Consider the following 25483-nt stretch of genomic DNA (forward strand, 5'->3'; position numbering starts at 1 on the left):
AGAGCCCAGCCCGCTTGGGACATTTTCAGGATTTTTCTAAGCTGGTTGTGAAAGTTGTCTATTGTTGAAAATTAAATTATACAAAGTTACAACTAAACACATTATATTAAAACTTCCAGCTTGGTGCTGACCTTGACCCGGTGTGGCATGTCAGCATCACTGCTCCTCCTCCCAACTCTGCCGTCAGTGAGGGAACTGGAATCACGGAAGTCAGCAAAGGCTACAAATTAGGACTTCTGTGCTCTTCTGGAAAGCCAGTGAGACTCCTTGATCAGCACAGCCCTGGCTGGAAGGCATATTATTGCAGGTTACCTTCAGCTGTCCCAGTCATTCCCATGGCCGGCTTGGGACCTAGGCTTTGGACTCCCAGCTCCCATCTCATGACTCATGGACTGGAGCCTGTTCTCATGTGGGATGGGGGCACTAACTCCCCTGCACTTCAGGCCTTCTCTGTGCAGGATCTGAGGGCTCCAGCATCCAGAGAAACCCCTCAGGCCAAGAGCCAGAGGCTATGGGCAGGGTACGGGCAGCTTCAGCTAAAAGGACCTTCTCCAGTTCAGCCGCCACCTTTCAATGTGCTTTCCCCCTTTTATCCCTTCTGTGTTCCTCCTGTGACCTGACACCATCCACAGGTACCATCCATTTACAGGACTGTTCACATCCACTCACCCCTACTTCACACATGTGACCCAACTGCCCATTGGCTCGGCTCCCTCCTGGCTGCCTCCTGCAGAGCCCTTTTCACAAAGGGAAATCTGTGCCCTGTGGTCACAGCAAAGCCAGACATCAGATGGTGCAGGTGGGATGGAAAGAATTGAGCTCAGAATTCTCTGGGGGGTTTACAGATCACAGTAGACCTGAGCACAAAGAAGCCAGCACTTTCCATCAACTTCGTATGCTTTTATGTCAAAATGGGCTCTAGCTGAGCACACTCCCACACTTCACTTACAGACACGCCAGCATTGTAAGAAGACAGCAGACAGCTAGTGAGGGGCCAGGTGAAGGTGACGCTCCCGGCTGCTCCAGCACTCCATGGCCACATCATGCCTCCTCTCATCGTCTCAGGACAAGCAGGGACCTGGCCAGGCTCAGTCTGCAGAGGTCAAGCACATCCTCTTTCAATGTATTTCTCTCTCATCTAAGAGCACAAGCTTAAGATCATTATTTGATTCAACCATGACTTTTCTTGCAGCCCTAGTGCAATGTGTTAACAAGCTCATTCCATTAACTAATTTTCTTCTTTTTACAAAGAAGTACAGTAGCCCAGGGAAGAAAAAAAAAAAAAAAGGATGCAGCATTTGACTCAGAGGAGCCACGCTGGGCTTTCTTCCAATGCAACTGCAGGTAGCACTTTGAGAAAATAAGGCCTTTGGATAAATTTGCCTGAAACAAGTGATTCCAATTTCCCCTATTACAGACGTGGTTCTTGACTCTCTTGGCAGGTGAGTGAGTCAGATGGGCAAATTAATCAGATGGTGAACGCCCAAGACCCAGCTCCAAATTCAACACCAGTTGCCCTGAAACTATCATTACATGCTACAAACCCAAACAGGCCTGAACTCCACAACCCATTCCCTGGGCAGGCACCAGTGCCAGGCGGAAAGTTTCAGGGAGTCAGCCCGTCAGAACGTGACCTCCCTGAGTCCACACACACCCAGGCGCCTCAGACACAATCATCATTATTATAAGAGCAGCAGCAACAAAGCCTGCCTCTATAGGCTCTCTGCCTCCTCCAAGCTCGGACGCATATTAAATTATTAATGCTAATGGGGCCTCCCATGTTGCAGATGAGAAAACAGAGAGGTGGTGTTTTCTGAAGAGCAAATTGTCGATTGCATTACAATGATTAGAAATTGTGGCTGATATACCCCGTGACTAGACTCTGCAGTGATTTTAATATTTGAAGACTTAAACGTCTTAATTTCAAGTTAGAGGCCACTGCTAAAATTCTATGAGGACTTATATGCATGTATTACTCACTATCAAACTCCACTTGGTCCCTGATTTCAGAATGCAAGAGATCAGACGTCTGTTTAAGTGATAATCTGCTTTTTTATAGCATTGTGATATGGCAAAATCTATAGTAATTTTAATTTATTGATATAAAGGGCAAATAATCACTAGTGATTTCATTCTGACCGTGACTCGTATCAGTCATGCTGTTGTTGCCAAATAAACCCAGGCATTGGCTATGTGCTCCAATCAGTACTCATTTCCTTTCTTCTCCCACATTCAGATCCAATCTTTCCACTTTCTACTTTGCCTTTCATTCTGTCTTTGTTTTGTCTTTTGACTTTCTAAGCTTGTATCCCTTATAACCTATACTCCATGGAAATAAGAACAGGTCTAAGCAGGAGATGCTGATGTGGAGATTCTGAAAGAGACTTTTAAGCCTCTTCCACACTCTATCTTCTTGGTTCACAGAAACCTTTGTTAGTCTGGAAAGTGGTCCCCGTCTCCCACAGGAAAACACTTACACACAAGTGAACAGGAGGACAAGGAGAGGCCCCCCTCTGAGGGTGGGCATCCCCTTTCTTCATGCCCACCTGCCTTCAGGAGAGGCCCTTTGTGGTTCAAGAGCCTCTTTCCCCAAGAGTGACAGGAAGGAGGGCAGGGAACGAGGAGAATTTGGAAACATGAAGGCAGAGGGGTTGGCCTGGAGACTGGGGATATCCCTGATTCTGGGAAGGGGTGTGAGTCTGGGGGAGCCTCTTGGGGAGGTTGAGGTCAGTGCTGGAACTCATAGGACCCCAAGGGGAGAGACATGGCTGCCTTGTACACCCAGAGGGCTGGATTGGGCTGCCCAGGCTGCAGACCCAGCCAAAGACTTCTGTGCCCACATCAAACCCGGAAGCTCTGTCTCCCTCTGCATGGGCATCTTAGCAGCCATCCTGATGGGCCAAATACCATAGGCCCTTACTGTGTTTCCTGGGCACGGTGTCAGGCCCAGAGGTACACATGGGAGCCAGCTGCACATGCTGAGACTGAATTTCTTACCAGTCAGCTTAGTGGGACTTATAAATATGTTTTTTGTCATTTAGAAAAATAATGTGACATTTCTTGCTTTTGATTACAGTGGAATGTTTTAACTAGGATCAAATTCAACTACATAGAACTAGAGTGACCTGATAGCAGCTTAAAGAAGAGAGGGATTATTTTTGTCTCATATAAAGAAGTCCAGGCCTGGTGGCTCAAGCCTGTAATCCCAGCACTTTGGGAGGCTGAGGCGGGTGGATCACATAAGGTCAGGAGTTCAAGACCAGCCTGGCCAACATGGTGAAACCCCGTCTCTACTAATAATACAAAAAAGTTAGCCAGGTGTGGTGGCGGGTGCCTGTAATCCCAGCTGCTCAGGAGGCTGAGGCAGGAGAATCACTTGAATCTGGGAGGCAGAGATTGCAGTGAACCGAGATTGCGCCATTGCATTCCAGCCTGGGCGACAAGAGCTAAACTCCGTCTCCAAAAAAAAAAAAAAAAAAGAAAGAAAGAAAGAAAGAAAGAAAAGAAAAGAAAGAAAGAAGGAAGTCCAAAGAAGGAAGTCCCAGGTTCCTTCTAAAGTTCTTTCACCATCCTCAGCGAGTTACTTCTGACCTCAAGACTACTTCATGGACTGCTGAAGCCTAAGCCATCATGTCTGCATTCCAGACAGGAAGAAAGATAAAGGTGAGAGGACTAAGGGGAATGTGCCAGTTGCCTTTCCCTCTTTTAAGAGGCTTTCCTGGATGCCTCAGCCAACATCTGCTACTTAAATCTCAGTGGCCAGAATTTAGCACAGCCACAAGTGTCTGCAATGGGGGCTGAGAAATTTGAATTTTGTAGCTGGACTCATTGTTATTTCAATAAAACAAGGGTTCTGTGGCTAAGGAAGAAAAAAGAGATAGGTAATAGATGGACAAATGACACTCTGCCCACAAAAAGTAAAATTAACATTCATATGTGTACGTACAAGTCTATTGGCCTCAGAAGAAAACCTCCTTACTTAGTGATGGATAGTTTTTCATTACCTTACTTTATTTTTATTTCAGAACTACTTGAATTATGGTGGTATTACAGAAAAGATTCATAACATTTACTTAGCTATTGATAGTGGAAATGACTTACACTACTCATCAAAAATATCTCCAGGATTCTGTGTTCTCCTCAGTGAAGAGAAGTTGTCCTCTAAACTAGCACGGGGCCAGCAGCAGACAGCAAGACCAGGATACATTTTGTATCAAATATAAAAAAGAAGATGCTTTCAATTCCTGACATGCTTTGAGGTGGTGTGTCAGTCCTATACTTAAACCATGATAGGAGTAATATTCTGATTCAAAAATAGAATTGAGTGAGAAAAGGAAGACAGGTTTTACTCAAGTAGTTAGATAAGATTTCAAAGAGAAAAAAAAATGAGAAGAAAAATATTAAAGAGAATATTTTTGCCCAAGTGAATATTTAGAAGTGAAGTTAGTTTAACTGTGACAGAGCAACAGGGGCTCAGTCATTATGTCCTTGAGGGGGAAGGGAGCAGGGAGGTTGAGGGAAGCCCCCAGGCAGAGCGCTCCCCAGAGGGTTGGTGGTGGAAGGGAGCAGGAGGTGGTGTGAGCCACTGGGAAGGCTTGGCTGCCACCCTCTTACCTGGGAACAGCCAACCCTTCCTGGTGCTCCTAGAAAAGAAAAGCCACAGTCTCTTCCCATTTACAGAAAGGAAAAATCCAGGTGAGTTTGTATTCAACCAAATGCCTTTTTGCCAACATCAGCTCTTTGCATTAATTTTCTGGCATCTGATATGCCTTTGAAAATTGCCAAATACATTCAAGGAGAAGCTATTTCTGCTCCTTGAGAAATCCTCCCCTGTACTCATGCAAGAGTAGCTATAGCTAAGGGCCTCTTCTTTGTCACTGGGGGCCATGCAAAGTATCTCCTCCTCACCCCCCATCACATACGATCAGTAGGTGGCTGGACATTGCCTGGGGGCAGACATAGAAATTGACTTGCACAGCAGGCATGAGTGGGTGCCATGTAAGACGCAGGAGCCTCATTCCCATGTCTCACCCCATAAGCTGCTGCACCTAAAACCACCTTTCCTCTTGCATGGTGAGACTATCATTGCGACTTGGAGGTGGGTTTTGGGGACTTGTTCTATTGGTTCACTAAAAGTCCTTTTATTGGGACAAATGCATACTCCCATGGAAACATCTTATTACTTCGGCACAAAATAGGAGAGTGGAAGAATAATGATAACAGAACAAAACAGGAGCAGCTAAAACTATGCTGAAGGGCCAGGAAGGACCAACTTCCTTTCAGATAAGTTTGTACTTATCTTTAAAAACCTCATGTCATAATACAGGAGTGCAGCAGGTGGGGAAAGAGGTTGCCCATAGCAAGTTCTACTCCTACCCAACACTGATTAAGAGGCAAGTGGCACCCACACCATAGGTCCAAATATTTTAAAGTTATCGATCAAACTTACAAACTGCTAAATAGAATATGTCCTTTTCTTCCACCTTGACAAATATGCCTTCATAATGACTTGGACACCCAGAGCTGAATCTAGAATTTTCTTTCCCACTGGAGGTGTCAGCATGGGAAGATCCAGTCCTCAGCTCTCTGGAGGGGACAGTTTGGTGAGGGAGAATGGTCTAGAAGGTGACTGCAGGTTCTTCATAGGCCTCTTCCTTGGGTTCCATGGATGCCTCACTCAGTGGTCTCTCTTGCCAAGGTCTAGGGATGATACTGTCCTGGAAGATAGGATAATTGCAAGAAAGCCCGTGAGTAGCTGCCCAACCTGTTGTATATGCAACAAATTGAATTCAGCGCACTCACCCATATCACCAAGGTTGGAGGAATCTCAAAACCCTCCACAAAAGTGATTTAGCTAGATGTTAAAGGATGGATAGACCTGAGAAGGAAGGCTTAGACCCCCAGGCAGGGAAGTGTTCAAGCAGTCTGGCTACCACAGGCGTGGTGGGAAAGCATATTGGAATTCAGAATATAAGATGGAAAAGGAAGGTTGGAAAACCTGGTGGAGAGCCTGGGTTGCTCAACTGTGGGAGTGTTTTGAGCTGAACTGCACCTCCTCCTGAGATACATATGTTGAAGTCCTAACCCCCAGTGCCTCAGAATGTAACCTTATTGGGAAATAGGCTTTTGCCAATGCAGTCAATTTAGAATGAGGTCCTGGCAAGTGGGTTGGTCGGGGGCAGGGGCGGAGGGGTAGGTGGTTAATCAAATATTACTAGCGTCTTTGTAAAAAACGGGAAATTCAGACACAAGGACAGACACAAACACGGAGAATGCCAAAGATAGAGACAGAGGTCAGGGTGATGCGTTCACATGCCAAGGAACCCACAGGCTGCCAGCAAACCCCCAGAAGAGAGACCTGTGCAGGTTCTCTCTCACAGCCTCAGAAGGAACCCACCCTGCCAACACCTTGATCTTAGACTTGCAGCCTCCAGAGCTGGGAGATGATGAATCTCTGTGGTTTAAACCACCAGGCTGTGGTGCTCTGTCACAGCAACCCTAGCTGACTGACACAGGGAGTTTGCCTGTGCTCTCAAAGCATGGAGAACCATGAGAGAAACACAGAGGTGACATGTGGAAGTCATTTTCTGGGATGATTCATGTGGCAGGTGTGAACAAGTGGAGGGAGCATGGGTGGAGTCAGCAGTGGTGTCTGGCTGGTCTCCTAGCATCAGCAGTAGAAGGGTCCGTGGCTCTCTGCAGGTGGAGGGAAGTGAAGGCCAGCCATGGCCAGGGTGGTTCCTGTCTGCTCATTGCCTTCCACCATGACCATTAGCACCCTGGCAAAGAGCAGAGCCGGCAACGATGGTGTTTATAGCAAGCATAAGGCCTTGGAAATGCAGAGCGGCTCACTGCACCAGCAGTATCACAGCCCCTTATCCCTTAGCCTACAATTGCCTTCTCTGTGGATGTGGTGATGGAAGTACCAAAAAATCTTCCATAAAGCAGGCCATTTAGGAGGGCCTCACATCTTCAATAGCACAGGATTCAGGGCTGTCTCACTGCAAGGTCAGTGCAACAAGAATGGAGTCTGGCAGAGAAGGGAGACACCACAATGGCATCTTACCTAAACTTGCACTGTCACAGGCTTACCATGAGGGTTACGGCTACTTGCCTCCAACCAATAAGCGAATAACTTGGGTTGACTCCCAGTGCCTGTTGGAAAATCAACTTGGTTCTCTGTCTTCACATGAATGTGGGTCCATCAAAGACTTTAAGAGGAGGGGGTTATGTGAGGATGGTTGGTATGAGGAGTTTGCAACACTCTCCTAAAGCCAGGGAAGAATCAGTAAGACCGGATTTCACAGCAAGAGCAACAGCAGCATTTGTCACATCCCTGCCTAATGAGCGTCTCTGACCTCCATCACTGTAACAGGCACCTGATATGGCAGAAATTTGATAATGCCTTGGGAACATAGGACTGAACATCTCAGGGTTTGGAACAAACAAAATTTAATTCCAGCCCATGGAACATGACAATGCACATCGCCAAGGCTCCCTGCTCATCACTGCTGCTCAGAGACCAGGCCAAAAGGCACCAGTTTGAATGCTGGCCATGTGGCAGTCCAAAGAGCTCTGTGTGACCTCACATTGAAAATCAAATGCACATCCTTGAGGTGCTCTCTGCTCCTATCTCATGACCACAATGAGTCATGTGACACCCCAACACCCCAACAAAGCCAGAAATAGCAAGTCTTTGAGTCTTCCTCATGGAGAACAGAGGTCAGCAAGGTTTTGTGATCAACATGGACAACATCCCCATAATCCTGCAAGATTGGCATTATCCTCTTATTTCAAACATGAGGCTCAGAGGAGCTACGTGACTTGCTTGAGTGAACATTTAAACTCAGGCCAATGGATTTTTTCAAGTGCATCTTTTCATTCTAATTTGCTTCTCTCTCTCTCTCTCTCTCACAAACACACACACACACACACATACACACTTCATACATACACCCATATATTCTCATTTCCTTTCCTTTTCATTGTGTTTGGGCAAAACAGGATTCCTAAACTTTAGATGGGTCTCATTCCTCTGGAGGTTGCTCTGTACTGAGATGTGCATCTTTACAAATTGAAACTGATTTTGAAATCCTCAAAATACTGAACTCAGAATAGCTCAGTTCAAAGTTCTGTCAACATAAGAAAAAATAAGAAGACTCTAATTTTGCACCATATCTGGGAGTGCCATAATTTTGTGTAGCATCAAAAAAATTAAGAGTGAAAATAGAACAAGTCTTAACCCTTGCAAATGTTCACTCTTTGTACAGTAAAAAGGTTGTGGCTTGGTTCTTTGGGCAATTATGTCATTCCCCACAGGACTGACTGTCTGGTTCAAGTGCTGTTTTAAAACTGAGCCTTTAGTAGATGTAAGCAGGTTTTAATTTCAAGGTAGAAAATTGTTAGGAATGATGAAATCCAAGCCAGCGTGTGAAATATTAGGAGTATTTGTGCTTTAACGTGTATAGCTCCATTGTCAAGGAACCAAAGGCAGTGAGGGAGGATGACTCAGAAAATACATATTCTGAATAATCCTGACATCAGAGAGAGCTGACAGGAAAATGTCTTTGATTACTCGAAGACAATTTGGGAAAATATCAGCTGTCTATTCTTGCCAGAATTGCAAAGGACTTTGAAAAGATCCTTTTGGATGGAGTGGTATGAAGGGAAACAAAATCAGGGTGGGATGGTGAGTGAAGCTCTTCTAAGAAGCATTGCTGCAAAATGTCAGAGAGATGAAAAAGTAGTGAAGGGGAAGGTGAGGTTGAGACAGGAGGTTTTCTTTTGTTGTTGTTGTTTTTTAATGAGTAATATTAGATTTTGTATTTTATGACTTCAAGTGAAATGTGGAAACCTAACTTCCATTTAGGCCTCTTTATGGTCCCATTTTTAAATATCATCTTGAGTATCAGATAGTGTTATGTTGGTTTCACTCATCAAATATGGTTTCTAAAACTCACAGATAAAAGCCTAGTCTCGTTTGTGTCTCCGTCTACCTGCCTTTTCCACCGTTCCTTCCTCCTTTCCGATAACTCCAAGATTCTTCGTTTCAGCTTTTCCTTTCTGCTTGAAGAGCTACCTTTAGCAATCATTTGGGGTAGGTCTTTTAGAGACAATTTTTTTAGTTGTCCTTCATAGGAAAATGCCTTTATTTTCCTGAAGGATAATTTCAGTGGGTTTAGACTTCATTATTGACAATCCTTTTCTTTCAGCCCTTGAAAAATGCTGTACCACTTTCTTCTGGCCTCTGTGGTTTCTGATGAGAAATCTGCTGTCATTTGAGTGGGTGTTTTCCTACAAGTGATGTGTCATTTCTCTCTCTCTGCTTTTAAGAGTTTCTTCTGTGTCTTTGGATTTCAAAAGTATAATTATGACGTGTCTTGGCACGGATTTCTTTAGGTGTACTCTATTTGGGATTTGTTCAAAAAGCTGAACAAAATATGTAAACAAAGAAAGAGTATTCAAACACACAACAGCAGAAAGTCCCCAAATTTGGCAAAATATATAAACCTTTGTTTATATAAACAAAATATATAAACCTTATGTCTCTGAATACTCGTTCAGCCTCATGGTCTCCTTTCCTTCTGAGACTCCCAAAATATGAATGTTGGATCTTCTGTCAGAGTCCCACAGGTTCCTGAGGCTCTCTTCGTTTTCTTTTTTCTAATCTATTTTCTTTCTGTCGTTCAGATGAGGTAAATTCTATTTCTATGTCTTCAAGACCACTGCCTGACACACTGGCAGACTGCAATTGGGGGAACCTGAATAGGATTGGTCTGTAGAATCATTGCTCATTTGAGATTTATAGTCATGATTTAAGATGAAACCAGTCAGTCCAGTTGAGTGATTGATACTTTTAAAATCAGGTTCTGCTTGGACACAGAAGGAAGAAAGATACTTACACTAAAGCAGGTTAGGGTTTGGCAGGGAATTCTACTGGAGTAGAGGGCATCGGGAAGTTGATTGTAATGACAGTCCACAGAGGGAGTGAAGGGATTGTCAAATGGAAGATCTCAGTGAAGTTTAAATTGCTTTGGAATTGAAAGAATAGGAGGCAACACTCATGTTTTGAATGCTCAGAGTTGAGCTCTTATATATTGGTGAGCCCAAGATCCCAGATATGATGGAGGAGTGACTGGTGGAAGTGGGAGGGAGGAGAACATAGATGAAGAGAAAGCAGCGACAGAGGAGTAGATATCAGGCCGACCACAAGACCACCACTATAATTTATCTTCCAAATGGGGAGGCATGAGAATGAAAGTGGTGCCGATGATAATTACTTCAGGACAATAGGCCTAAGCCGGGACACTCCTAGAGAAACCATGACATATGGCCACCCTAGGCATCCATGAGGTTTGAAACAACAGTGTAGATGATGATCAGAATGTAGATCATGATCAGGATGGAGTGTGCACAAAGCTGTGGCTGGATCTAGTGTCTGAAATGACTGAGAAGGACCAAGTAAGGAGACAGTGGCAATGACCAGGGCAGAGGACGGCAGAGGCCAGTGACACACATCCTTGAGCATCAGGGACTTCTGGTTAGGAGAGAGGGAGAAGAAAGGTTTGGAAGGAACATAAGAAAGAGGAGAAACCAACTCCACTTCCTAATCCTGATATAGGCAGTGTGTGAGAAAAAAACCCTGCATCTGCAGTGACAGAATGTTCCCAGAGAACAGCGAGGTGTCAAAAGGTGAGAGCAAAGATCAGAGGAGAACTTGATGGGACTCAGGGCAGAATCCTGGGGACATGCACTGTACTCAGGCTGGCCAGAAGATGGGGGTGGAGGGGAGGGATGCACCGTAGGGTCAGATGAGAACTTGCACAGGACTTGGGGGCATGACATTTGGAGTAGCACCCTCGGACGTCTTTTGGGGATGGATGTAGACGGGGATGAGGCATGTGAGCCACAGATGGGATTGATCAGTCTGAATGCTGAACTCAGTCATGTGGCTCCTATCATGCTGAGCAGGAGCCAGGTGGTGTCCACCAGGAGAGCCCATGCTGTTGTGAAGGCTCAGGGTGATGGGTTCCAGAGTAATCCTGGCCTTCTTCGTGCCATCTATTAACTCAGCATTTTTCTTTAAATCCTAAAGGGAAGCTACTTGGGAGTCTGAGGGGGAAGGAACACTTGTGTCCAGGAGGTTGAGGCTGCCATGAACACTGATAGCGCCAGCACACTCCAGCCAGGGCGACATGGCAAAACCTTGTCTCAATAATAATAATAATAATAATAATAATTATTCTAAGGTAATGCTCGGTTTCTGTTTTGTTCTCCAGGCATATTTTGGTTTACCTTTAAGTGAGCTATGGTGTCAAACATGTCCTCCTTGCCCTCAGGCTTTATTTTCTTAGAATTTGGGGATTTAAGACTCACCTGTTACAGCAATATAACCAAAAAACAAACTTTAAGTAAGCCTACAGGATGCTATTTGTCTGGCTGGCTGAAAAAACCTAAGTGTTCTGAGAAACCTTTCCATCACCACCAGGCATGGAACTGCTACGGAGAAACTGCCAGATGGGAAAGTGTTCATTAACAAGACTATAGCTGCACGATATAAAAGAATATTGATGTCTTCCATCGAATGCATCTCCCAAGAGAAATCAGAATAAATAAAACCGTCTCTTACTGGCTCCAGATAAAAATTTCCTGATTTCCCAAATCACATTTGAAGGGAACAAGGCAGGGTAAATTCTGTTGGTCCCCATAATGTGGTCAGAACTTGGTGAGCAGATGGAAGGAAGGGGATGCAGTTTCCAGGAGCTGCTCCTCCCTGGCGTCTATTCTGTGTGAATGGCAGCCTCTCAGACAATGGTTGTGAATGAACCTAGTTTAGGATGCTGGTCTCAAAACAAATCACTTTCTACCTGCCCGTCCTCCCTAAGTCATTGAAGACAGTTATTATTAGACAGATTCCTAAATCCTGAGTGTTCTTCTTCTAACCTTGTGGGAAAAGTTATAAAACTGGAAGCTCTAAATATTTAAGAACAACAAGAGTTATTTTAGCTGACTGTTTAAATTTTTCTTCGTGTTTATTTAATTTTCAAAGGCCCTCCATCGTTGCCCTGTTAATTGCTCCCACCTCCTAAGCCTGCTCAGTCTTTGTGACAGCTGATGATGGATTGTCCCTATAGACAGTTTAGTTAGCAATTGCAGCTTGTAAATGGCACTCGTTCTTCCAAATACTTCAATCGTCTAGCCATGTACACCAGCATCATTCTGCAGCACACGAATGAGGTCATGGCAATTCTAAAGGTGCCTGTTACCTGGGCATCCACTTCAACACCCACGTGATCCTAATGCTCTGAGGAGGTGTCAGGCACTGGGAATTTAGAGATGGAATACACAGCCCCCATTCCCACCATCTGGTGAAGGTGCACACCTGCTTTGTGGTCCCTGTCCTTAGTGTCTTTCTGGGACCCAATTTTAATGACCACATGAAATCCCATAGCTTGTCTGTCTAATTTCCAATGTTCCCCTCTTTAAACTGTAGTCTAGCTACACTTATCTGCTTATATAGTTCCATCTCTATTGTATTTCATCTATCCAACCCTTTTGTATAAGAAGGCAGGATATGAATGAATTCAATGTAAACAGATACTTTCAATACAACTTGATAGCTGCTATAATAAATGAATGCCTGGAGAGATTTCAGAATCCTGGGGACTTGCACTGCACTCAGGCTGGAGATAAGGGAATGTCTTCCCTAAGGATTTGATACAAATGAAGAATAGTGTGTAAAAGGGTCAGCTCTTGAAGTCATGCTTTCATGTTGCAGTAGCTGGGAGCACTTCTGTAAGGGTGCTGTATACTGCCAAGGTAAGCAAATGGCAAGGTGGGAGTCTGGATTGGAGGACAGATCTCTGATCACAATCAGTCCTAAATGCCATTGCTAGAAAATATAAATATCGTCCAAGGGTGCAGGGCAGTCATTAAAAAGATGCAATGCAGAAGGGTGGCATCATCAGATCTGCACCTTAGGAAGATCCTTGACATCGAAGGTGAAAGGAAAAAGAGAAGGATTCATTTGCTATTGCAGAAATCACTTAAGAATTCATGCTGTACTTCCACTGCAGGTAGTGGTAGGGTAGGTAACTGGGACCATCCCCAGTTGAGATTGGGATCCCACTCCAAGGAATGCACCCTAGGTTTCTCAGACACATACCAGGGAGTGGAACTGCAGTGCATCCTGAAGGCAGTGGTGTTATGATCCACTCTAAACTAGGAACGACCTAGTGTACCCCAAGTGACAAATGGGAAAAAAGCGTGCTCTGTATTAATGCCATGGAACCCTACACAACAACGACTGTGCTTCGCTGCGTAGATGAATCTCAAACTCATAACTGTGAATGAAAAATTAAATGAAATGAAAATCAAGGAAGAGAATACATACCGTTCACAGAGAGGGAAATTCAGGGCACGTGTCAGAGAGGAAACTAGGAGAAAAGTTAAGAAGTGATCACTCTTAAACTGGTCTAGGGATTGCCTTCAGAAGGAGGAAGAGGATGTTACCCAGAAGAGAAAACTCAGAACCTTCCAGAATTCGAGGAATGTTCTTTTGCTTGACCTGAGGACTGGTTACTTAGCTGTTTCTGATATACTATGAGGTTGGTGCAAAAAAAAAAAAACCCAAAAAACAAAAACATGATTACATTTGCACCAACCTAATATATATGTGAATTTTATGCTATTTTCTTGAGTGTTGTATGTCATGGTTATTGTAAATGGTTTTTTAAAATGTGAATGGTAAGAAAGGGTGGGAACCCGTAATAAAGTAATAAAGTGAGATATTTTAGAACAGAATCCATAGGGTTGGGTGAGTGACTGATGGAATCAAGAGGCTAGGGAGCAGCACCTAGAATCACCCTGAGGTGTGTTGTTGAACAGCAGGTGGGATGGTGGCTTTACTCACCACATATGAGTTGTGTGTGTAAAGGGTCAGCTTTAGGAGCAAGTCTAGTGGACTCAAACAGAGGAAATCATGAGTTAGGTTTTAACTTGTCTAGATCCAGATGCTCAGGTCTACTAAGAAATTGGATACTGGCCTAGGGCTTGAAACAAAAGTATGGTTATGAGTTTTCGATTTGAGAGGCATCAGCATTGGCAATCAACATAAGACATCAAGAATGCAAATGGCTAAAAAGTGTATGTGTGTGTGTGTGTGTCTAGATTGATTAATAGAAAAAATATGTAAAATCAACATAAAAAGCTCTTGAAGAACTTCTGGAGTCTAAACTTCTAGTTTGTAGTGGAATGGTGGAGACAAAAACAGTATATTACAGAGCTAGAAATAAAGGATCAAAGTGAAAGAGGAGAACAAAACAGCTGCTTTTGAAGGTCCCTAAAGGGAAGGAGAGGGGAGGGGAGGTACCTATGAAGGGGTATGAGTTCTCAGGAGAGTTCTTTCTGGTCTGTCTTTAGCTATGGCAGAGGCTGTTACTACTGGGCAGAGAAGATAATGTTGCAGAAGGGGCAGGAAAAGATGGAATCCAAACCTCAAGTGTTGGTGCTCCTCTTGAATAGGGAGAAAAACACCCTCTTACTGCAGAGAGAGGAACAGCAGCTTGGACAGCCGATGCAAGAACAGGAAATGGGATCCTAAACCTTTCTGGCTGACTTTAGATGGCTGCAGGAGGACAGAACGTAGAAGTCCTAGGAGATAAAATCAACAACTTAAACGACTTTGAGCAACTTCACTCCCTTCCAATCTCAAGTCTGTGTACTTCCAACATTACAATTTATGCGAATTGCCACTTTGTAAGGGAAATGAATATTTGGGAAAAGAAATAGTGTAGCATCCATGGTGACCTAGTTGTTGTTTCTAAAATCCAAATAATTTAAGTTTCTCAAAACACTAGTGTGGTCAAAGAACAAATATGCACAGTAAAAAGCAGCAGATTTCACTTTAAATATGAAATATTGAAAGAAGAAATGAGCAGCATTGCATCTGCTCTTTCTTTTATTTCTTTCTTCTTTTTGTTTCTCCTTCCTTCCTTCCTTCCTCCCTTCCTTCCTTTTTCTTCCTTTCTTCATTTTTCATTTCTTTTCTTTTTTTATTTAGAATGTATGCATTGTTCCAAATTTTCCCTTGAAGTCTATTCTCAGGTTTGCAGTTGACATGTACAGAAAAAGGAATCGATAACCTCATGAGAAAATGGAAAAAGAAAACAGATGCTTATTACTGTCTCACAGCATTGCTGTCCCGAAATTAATTAGACCAGGAAGCTTGTAGGTTGACAGCTTATCTACCTCTTAATTCTGACCAAGGCAAGACTGAAATTCCTTTGAGAGAACAGGGGCGAGGGGGCCACTGAATGTATTACAAATGACCTGCCGTTTGACGTGTTACCAAAATCACTGTCAATTTTTTATTCACCTTGGATGAATTGTATTGCAGAAAAGACACATACATTTAATTACTGGAAGTTTGGAATCTAGGGATAAATTTTCATGCACTCATTTGCCATGATTTTGAAAAACAAAAACAAAGTAAAAACTCTAGTACTACAAACAGTTTAGAAACCAAAATGAACCATGTTTTCAGAAAACAGACCCACTGGATGGTAGAATTGAAGGTAATTTTAATTTCCTTCTTTATGCTTTTGATTATTACATGATTTTCTTTTTCAGCAAGTATTGTAACTTCTATAATGGAAAGAAAGAAAAAAGAAAGCAGCTACAGTAGCCACATTCTGGATTGCCTTCCACTCAACCAACCCAGTCAGATGCCCCACTGGTCCTCTGAGATGCTTGCACACCTGTGTTCCAGCTAGCTGGGCTGCTGTTGTCCTGTCCGCGTAGAGCTCCTGGATGCCGACATGCACCTACTTTGTTGGACTCACAGGCATGGACTTCAGCAGCTGAATGGTGTGCTTAGTGTGAAGGATATTAACACAGAGGTGTGCAGTGGGCAGAAGGGCCCTGCACACAGCCAGATCCTCCTGCCAGCTGAGGACACCAGACGAGTTGGCAAGAAAGCCCATGCCACATCTAAAGCCCTGATGGTGCCAGGACGATGTTCTCCAGGACTCACCAGCTGCCCTTCCTACATCTGGCTGGAGCATCGCAAACACTTATCTGAACATATCCAGCTTACATGGGTGAAGGACTTGAAGGACTATGCTAATGGCATTCACAGTCTGGGTATATTTCCACATCAATACCCATGAAGCCCTCAATTTAGGCTTCCCAAGAATTGGTTGTGCTTTTGCTAAACGCGCTTATGCTGCTTCTACTTGATATTGGTATTAATTCAGATAAGCCAATAATAGCGATAATAAATACTGAATGAGTGCTTACAGCGTGCAAAGCTAACAAAATTCATTTAATGCTCATAACAATTCTACTATGTATGTACTATTATTGCTTTTTTTTCAGATGTAGCACGTCTGAAAGTAACATGCCTAAATTCACATGGAGTGCCAGGTTCAAAACCCAAGTGGTCTGGTTTGCGTTTCCCCCTGAAACACCATGAAGAACAGAATTAAAGCAGTTGGGCTGTGTTGCATTTTTCCCTCTATTATGGGAGGGTGAAGGGAAGGTCCTAGAGGAAATAAATTAAGGCATAATTCTGGGCTTTGGGGCAAAAAGACTAATAATATTTGCTTGGAGAATATCTATCTGTGGAATACTTCAAGCAAGATATCCATGACTTACAACTGCTTATGTAATCAATTTACATTTATGCAGCATGGCTTCTGGAGAGAGGTCACACAGGACTCCCCTCTAGAGAGTATCCGATGAACTCATAACTTACGGTTCTCCCCGTTATGTACTACAGTTGTTTTTGCATCTCCTGCAGCTTCCTGTTAATTCTCTTAGTCTTGTTACCATTCAGGTGAACAGTTCAGCAAATGCTTGTCTTCACTGCCCCCCTCCTTCCCATCCTGTTCTCTGCAAATGCTGTCCCCATCACCCCAGTCCTTAGGTCCAAAGTCTGTTTTTAGGTCTGTGAGATTTCTGAAAGCTCTGCTGGCTTCTGGGCCTCTCCACAGCCTGCTTCTGTCCAAGATGGTGATGTTCTCGGCCTCTTGCCCCATCTGTCAAAATTGACAGATGTTCCAAAGTAACAAGCAGCCCATTAAAGCTCCTCTTCACGCCACACACTCCTCTCGGATGTGGGCTCTGAGGAAGTGGCTCCTGGGAGATGCCTCTATGGCTCTTCAGGGCATTTCAACAGCTTCTTACATTTTATCTGGCTTTTTCAGTGGCTCTGGGCAAGAACATTGGTCTGCTACAAACTATTTCATCACAATCAGAAGCAGAACTCCTATATTTCAATTTGGAAAAAATAAAAATAAAAAAGAAGTGACTTATCTACTGTAGTACTTCTACACGTTTTAGGTTCCACGAATGCAAATATATTTCATTTTCAGTTTGAGTTTTTTGTTGATACAAGGTTATTCTTGTTTTGAAAAACTCACATGATCTTATTGTCCCTAAAAATAAGACAATTACTCTACGGAGTCATGAATTGGTAGGGCTGGAAGGAAACTTGGGGAAATTTAATAAAATGTTCTCATTTTTAAGGTAAGAACTGATGGGCCTAAAACACAGAAAATTGAAGCATGATAAAGCCTCAAATGTTTCTTCTACTTCTCTAGCTTTCAAGTTCTTTTCTCTCTCTTCATGTCTTATGACTTCAAACATTTGAAAAAATAGTTCATATGGGTCATGAATGAAGTCATCACGTGACTTAGCAAAATGGAGGGTGAAATACCAAATAGAATGTCCCCGTACCTCTGGCCTATTTTGCATATGCTGTTGTCCAGACACCCCTGGGATGGCCAAACAGAGTTGCCACTGAGCACCCCTACCTGCAGACATTTGTTTACACAAGAGATCCTCTAACCCATAGGTTTAGGGAAAAGCAAAGGTGCTTAAGGCAGCCAGCATTCTTCAGCTCTTGGACTTAGAAGCAGGAGCGGGGGCTCAAGCCCACAAAAATGTGTTGTGTGTGCTGGGCCTACCTAAGCCCCCATGCTGGAGAATACAACAAAGTGTTGTAGACTAAAAGAAACAGGAAAGAAGGACATCATCTTCATCTCCTTCCTCCCTTACTTCTTGCATCCAATTCACCCCCAAGTCCCATTTTAATTGCAAAATTAAAAAATAAAATTAAACTATATTTAAAATTAAATTACATTAAATATATTAAAATTAAAATTAAAATATATTTAAATTGCAAAATATATCTCAGGTTCCCCCACTTTTTCCCAGTACCACTGCTGCAACCCCAGATCCATCCTTCTTTATCTCATGCCTGGACTGTTGCAGTAGCCACCTAATGACCTTCCTGCTTCCATTCCTGTTCCCCTTCAAATTATTCTTCTCCCATGTTAATATTTTGTAACATATCTACAGTCTTGCCACATCCTTGCTTAAATTCTTCAGAATATGCTTTGCATATGGAATATCCTCCAAGTTCACACCTTGGTCCACCCTTCCCCCTCCATGCCCATCTCATGCCACTGTCCCTGCAGGGCACCTGCATTGTGCACCTGCCATGCCAGCCTCTTCTGTGCCTTCTGTATGCTTTTTTCCACTTCAGCACATTTTCTCTAATGAGAAGCCCTGCACCCACACCAAAAACACTCATGTGCATGCCTTGCTCCATACCCTACCAGTCTCAGCTTAACTATCATCTTCTCAGTATACCATCCTTGACCCTCCCATTGTCTCTGTCATTGACATGGCCCATTTTTTTCAGAGCCTGTCTCACACTCCTATTCCTTCACTTTATATTCCGTCTAAGCCATTCATGTTTCATGATGTCAGGAGCATGTCCATTTTACTGCCTTTTGTGAAACAAGCCCCCTATTGCCTGGCGTGCACTAGGTACTCTCTAACGGAATGCACTTATGGATAAATAAATGCAGGAAGATATGGGAGGATATGCTCTTCACTTCCAGAGTTGACTGGATTGGGTAAAGTTTTCTTCCAGAAATACTGTTCAAAGGTCTGGAATGACTTGCCAAAAGATGGAAGCAACCCAAGTGTCCATCAACAGATGGGTGGAGAAACAAAATGTGGTCCATTCATACAATGGAATATTATTCAGCCTTTAAAAACATGGAAATTCTGACATATGCTATGTAACATGGATGAACCTTGAGGACATTATGCTCAGTGAAATAAGCCAGCCACCAAATGACAAAGACTGTATGATTCCACTCATAAGAGAAAAGTCAAATTCACAGAGACAGAATGTAGAAGGGTAGATCCCAGGGGCTGGGGCAGTGGGGAAACAGGTGGTTAGTATCTAGCAGACATAGAATTTCAGTCTTGTGAGGTGAAAGCATCCTGGGGATTGGTTGCACAGCAGTGTGTATATACTTAACACTGCTCAACTATACATTTAAAAAATGCTTAAGATGGCAAATTCTACATCATATGTATTTTACCACAATTATAAACAAAAATGTAAAAAAAGCGATGAATGACATAAAAACAGACATTCTACATATTACATGTTTGTAAGAATATAGAGAAAGACATAGGTCTCCTGACCTGGAGAAGGAAGATTGAGGAAGGATGAGAGGAATCTTAAGCATTTTATTTATACTGCCTATATTGTTTGATGATTACAGTTTGTTTGTTCACATTCTTAGGAAAAAGTCCTCAGTAAAGCCACAGATCCCATGAAAAAGTGGCAGAGGCACAAGTGAAATCAGGTTTTAAATGCATTCCTTTTACTCTCTTACCAGTAGACACACTCACAACTAATTTTTCGTAACAGACCATGTCACAACACTGGATAGGTTCTCTTGGCCTAAAAATGCCTATTTTGGTCACATATTGTATGGGCCTTCCAGTGAAGAAAGGGACTTCTCACCCCTGTAGAGAGAAATAAGTGTACTAGACTCATCGAGTAGCAATCCCCAAGTTGGAGAATATTCCTGAAGACAAACTTCAGGAAACTGCAGGTCATTTTTTGCCCCATGTACTGATTAAAGCCCAACGCCCATGTAAGATGGATAGAGGTCTAACCTGCTACCCCACTGAAAGAACAAATCTCATTCCTCCAGAGGAATATTACCAGCAATGCAGAGCCTCCAGAACAAGTGGGCAGTAGGTATTTGAAGTCTGCCAAGGGTAGTTTGTAAGTTTATTTTTTTTTCTCAGGAGTAGGAAAATTCTATTCTACCCTACTGTTTTAAAGGCAGTTTCAGGATGAGTAAATTTTCCTGCTAAACTGCTGAACATGATTTATTTGTTTTGTTTTTGTTTTTTGAGACAGGGTTTCTCTCTCATTGCCCAGGCTGGAGTGCAATGGCACAATCTCAACTCACTGCAACTTCTGCCTCCTGCGTTCAAGAGATTCTCCTGTCTCAGCCTCCCGGGTAGCTGGGATTACAGGCATGTGCCACCACACCTGTTTAATTTTGAATTTTTAGTAGAGACAAGGTTTCACCATGTTGGTCAGTCTGGTCGCGAACTCCTGTCCTCAGGCAATCTATCTGCCTCGGCCTCCCAAAGTGCTGGGATTACAAGTGTGAGCCACCGTGCCCAGCCCCTTAAAGTGATTGATATATGGGCCGTCTCCCTGTGCAGAATTCCTGTGTAGAGATGGCAACGATTCTTGCAGCAGGGATAACCCCTGGATTAGGAAAGAAGGGAGGGAGGGAGAAAGGAATAATAGCATGCACCAGGTAAACAGGATGGAAAGGGGGGTAATTCTGGACAGATAATCGTATAATAATCATGGTCCTTTAAGAAATCTTATAAAATAAGTGCTGCTTAGCACAAGATGTGTAGGAAAGGGAAGAAAGTTAAATGAGGCATCTAGACCCAGGCATCTACAAATTTGGCAGAAGCTTCATTTGTTTTGAAAATTAAAAGAAAATAATTTGTGGCCGGATGTGGTGGCTCACGCCTGTAATCCCTGCACTTTGGGAGGCCAAGGCAGGTGGATCACGAGGTCAAGAGATTGAGACCATCCTGGCTAACACAGTGAAACCCCGTCTCTACTAAAAATACAAAAAATTAGCCTGGCGTGGTGGTGGGCGCCTGTGGTCCCAGCTACGCGGGAGGCTGAAGCAGGAGAATGGCGTGAACCTGGGAGGCAGAGCTTGCAGTGAGCCAAAATCGTGCCACTGCACTCCAGCCTGGGCAACAGAGCAAGACTCCATCTCAAAAAAAAAAAAAATGGTGCAGCACACCAACATGGCACATATACACATATGTAACAAACCTGCACGTTGTGCACATGTACCCTAGAACTTAAAGTATAATAAATATATATATATATTTTTAAATTCTAAAAAATAAAAAAATGTAAAATTCAGGAAGAAAACTCCCTTTGGAGTCTTAAAATTTTGTGTTAGCAATTGTTTAATTTCTAATTAGGTTAAAATTAGGAATTATCAGGGGTAACTTTTGTACTCCTAGATTTTCCCAACCACTCAAAACTTACGTTTTGTCTATTTTCAAGATTGATTGTATTTTAAAAATCTTTATCTGTAGTTATGTTTGACTTTCGTTTCTAGTGTTGTTTATTTGTGACTTACCCCCTTTTAAACTCCATTTTGCTAGGACTGGTCTGCCGATGCTTGCAGCTATCACCTTCTGAATTCCCTTCCTTCCCCATCTCCTAAGTTTGCTGGGTTGTTCATTTTCTAGTCTTCTGAGTTGGATCTTGGCTGTGAATGTCCGTATTTCTTTTTTGGCTCCATGTTCCTCTCCACACACCTCTAGCTGCATCCCACACGCCCTGACGCAGGGGTATTTTCAGTGTCATTCAATGCTAAGTACTTTGCCCTCTGCAATTGCCATGTAGCATTTTCAGTTTCATCGCAACAAACCAGGATTTTATGACATGAGGGCTTCGTGTCTGTGAGACACGCACGTGTACGGCTGTTCCCTCTTCGCTCAGCCCTTCACCCTCGCCAAGCCCTGGTCTTCTCTTTGGGCCTGGTCTTGTTTTCCACACAGATGCCTGGACGGAGCCATGTGTCCTGGCCGTATTGCTGGCCCACTGGGCAGAGTGCTCAGTCCCATCACCGAAGCGGCAGCGCCTGCAGCCCTGCCTTCATGGGACACAGCTCCCGCCTGCTCCTTGCTAGTGCCGACTAAAGGTAAAATAATCAAGCTTTTAAAGAATTAAAGTGAGTTTTATTCAGAAGTCTCGTTGAGGGCTACAGACAGAAGCCAGTAGCCTGGGAGCAGCTCTTTAGAGAGGATCTATCAACGGCTCTGGCCAGGGTTTCAGCCCATAGCTCAGATACAGGTGGTAAGGGTTCAGTACGAGCAAAATCCCATCAAACTTGCTCAGAAGTTATATTAAAGCAGAGCCAAATCAAGGCTTAAGTGTAAGAGTACACTTACAGGTTATACTTTACAGAGGCATAATCACTACTGGTCAGACATTATCTTCTTTTCTGAGACAGAGTCTCCCTCTGTCACCCAGGCTGGAGTGCAGTGGCGCAATCACGACTCACTGCAGCCTCAGCCTCCTGGGCTCAAGTGATCCTCCTACTTCAGCCTTCTGAGTAGCTGAGACTATAGGCATGTGCCACCACGCCCAACTAGACATTATTTTATGTGTAGGAAAAGGCAAGGACTAGGATCATGTGTGTTTTGACTATAGGAATGTAGGGACTCAGGTGAGAGACATGGAGGTGCTCTGTGCTCTATTCTGTTTTGTCTTCAAAGCAACCCACCAGATAGCTCCACGTTGTCACAGTGCCAGGGGCTTTGTGGAATTATGCTGGCCAGCAGAAATGAGCAAATGTGGCTTCTTACCTCTGCTACTGTGTCTCACAGTGAACAAGGCGGCCATGTCCCTCTCTGAAGCCTGCCCGGATGGACTCCACCCCCGACTGGACTCCACGCCTGACCAGCGCCTAGAGATTGCGGGCAGCAGCTGGAGTTTGCCACTCCAGGGCTCAGTGCTCTTTATGCTTTTGCTGCTGGGCTCTTGTGTGTATTTTTGAGGCATCACATTTTATCCACATCTTCATGAATTTCTCAAAGGAGGAGGTGGGCTCATGTGAGCTCCTACTGCCCTGTGGTTACTGGAAAGTGAAGCCCTAACAGCCACCTTCCTCTGCCTCCACCTATTTGAGATCTCAGTAAGATTGGCAGTGTCTCTACACTGGGAACCTCACTTTCCATTTGATTGATATTTTTGAAGGATGAAGAGAAAAGGAGAAGATTGTAATACATGAGTGAGGATGTGTGCATATGTGTGTGTGTGTGAGAGAGAGAGAGAGACTAACTAAATCCTTAGTGTCCAGGGAAAAGCCTAATGCTGGAAAAACAGAGTAATGAAGCTGAGCTCCCCCTCTTTCTCAGCAGCTTTATTGATTTACAGTTGACATACCATAAAGTTCACCTTTGTAAAGTGTATGGTTCAACCGTTTTGAGTATATTTACAAAGCTATGCAATTATCACTGCTTTCTAATTTTAGAACAATTTCATTACCTTGTACCAAGAAGAAACCTCGTACCCATTAGCAGTGGCTCCTCCTTCCTCTGCACTTTGCCTTCTCCAGCCCCAGCAACGCCTACTCCACTGTCTGTGAATTTGACTCCCCTATTACCTCATAGAAGTGGCTTTTGTGACTAGCTTCTCTCACTTTTTGGCTATGATTAATAATGTTTCTGTTAATACCCATTTACAGGTTTTTGCATGGATGTGTGTTTTAATTTCTCTTCATGTATACCTAGCAGTGGAATTGCTGAGTCCTATGGTTACTGTGTTTAACATTGTGAGGATCTAACCAACTGTTTTCTAAACAAAGTGGCTTTTTTTTAAAAAATTAATTTTATTTTATTTTTATTTTAAGTTCTGGGATACATGTGCAGGACGTGCAGCTTTGTTACACAGGTAAACATGTGCCATGGTGTTTTGCACACCTATCAACCCATCACCTAGGTATTAAGCCCAGCATGCATTAGCCATTTATCCTGATGCTCTCCCTCCACCTGCCCCTAACCACAGACCTCAGTGTGTGTTGTTCCCCTCCCTGTGTCCATGTGTTCTCATTGTTCAGCTCTCAGTTATAAGTGAGAATATGCTGTGTTTGGTTTTCTGTTCCTGTGTTTGTTTGCTGAGAATGGCTTCCAGCTCCATCCATGTCCTTGCAAAGGACATGATCTCATTCCTTTTTATGGCTGCATAGTATTTCATGCTGTATATGTACTGGCTTTGTATTTTAAGGACTGTTTGAGATTGCACCCCTCATGCACTGCTGGTGCATGTAAATGTGAAGTAATACAGCTGCTTTAGAAAACAGCCTAGCAGCTCCTCAAATGGTTAGACATAGAGTTACCACATGACCAAGAAATGTTACACCTATGTATATACCCAGGAGAAGTTAGAACGTGTATCCCCACAAAAATGTGTGCACAAAGTTCAAAGGGGTATTGTTCACAATTGTGAACAAGTAGATAGCATCCAATGTTCATCAACTGATGAATGAATAAATAAAAGGTGATAGATACACACAATGGGATATTGTTTGGCACGAAAAAGGGGTGAAGATGTTACAGCATGGATGATCCTTAAAAACATTCTGCTAAGTTAAAGAAGCCAGTCATCAAAGACCACATGTTGTATGAAACTATTTCAGGAAAATCTCCAGAAGAGGCAAATTCCTAGAATCCGAAGGTGGAAGAGTGATTGCCTAGGGCTGGGGTGGGAAAGAGGGGGAGGGTTCTTTGTTTTGACATAATTCAAATGTTCTCAAGCGAACTGTAATGATGGATACACAACTCTATGAATAAATTAAAAGTCATTAAATCGCACACTTGAAATGAGTGAACTGTATGGTGCATAAATTATATCATAAACACACGGAAAAAAAAAACACAACTAAAAACCCTCCTGTTCAGTACCCTATATCCTGAATGCTGTCACCCTTATGTGAATGAACCACCCTGGATGGAAACATTCTATCTTCCCTCTTTCACATGGGTTGAGACACATGGGAACTGCTTTCTCTACCCGAGCAGAGAACTGCTTTTTAAACAGCATTTAGCATTGCTGGCTAACTTTGAAGATAAATCCAATTTATCCTGCATGTAAGAAAAGTTGACTATTGCCAAGGCCAAGTTTGAGAGAACAAAACTATTTCTGACTGAAGCCCTCTCAAGGATATGCCAGCCCAGCTATACTGGGGGCCTGCCTTAATCTTCCCCACTGTGAGGCAGACAGTGTGAGTACCTGTGCCTGCCTGTGGGTGGCTGGCTGAGATGGGGCAAAGGAATGGGAGGAAACTCCAGGGTGATGGACCACTAGGACCCTCACTGCCACAACACAGGACATCAAGTCCCTGTCACTGCCAGGTGCAAGAGTGAAAGCCGAGTGGAGGAGCTGATGGAAAGGAGGTGTTGGCTGGGGGCTTCTCAGCTCTCTGCTTACTGCTGCAACACAAAATTCTGGAGATGAAGACACCTCTGTTCTCAGCCACTGACTCTGCTAATGAAGTAATCAAGGCCCTGAGAGTTGACCTGAGGTCCCAGGTGGTAATACGACCGA

The 25483-nt window shown here is 43.5% G+C and overlaps 1 long non-coding RNA gene across 1 annotated transcript in view; it reads right to left on the reverse strand.

Moving 5' to 3' along the window:
• LOC130540484 (uncharacterized) overlaps nucleotides 1-24086 on the reverse strand; it is a 51134-nt gene extending 27048 nt beyond the window's left edge. The window contains exons 1-5 of the long non-coding RNA XR_008954452.1: nucleotides 23426-24086; nucleotides 14496-14652; nucleotides 5450-5717; nucleotides 950-1093; nucleotides 132-286 (exon numbers count right to left, since the gene is read on the reverse strand). This is a non-coding gene — a long non-coding RNA (uncharacterized LOC130540484). The remainder of the gene's footprint in view (nucleotides 1-131; nucleotides 287-949; nucleotides 1094-5449; nucleotides 5718-14495; nucleotides 14653-23425) is intronic.
• Nucleotides 24087-25483: the final 1397 nt, after the last annotated feature.

This window comes from Pan paniscus, chromosome 11, assembly GCF_029289425.2.
Source record: "Pan paniscus chromosome 11, NHGRI_mPanPan1-v2.0_pri, whole genome shotgun sequence".
NCBI classification, from domain to species: domain Eukaryota; kingdom Metazoa; phylum Chordata; class Mammalia; order Primates; family Hominidae; genus Pan; species Pan paniscus.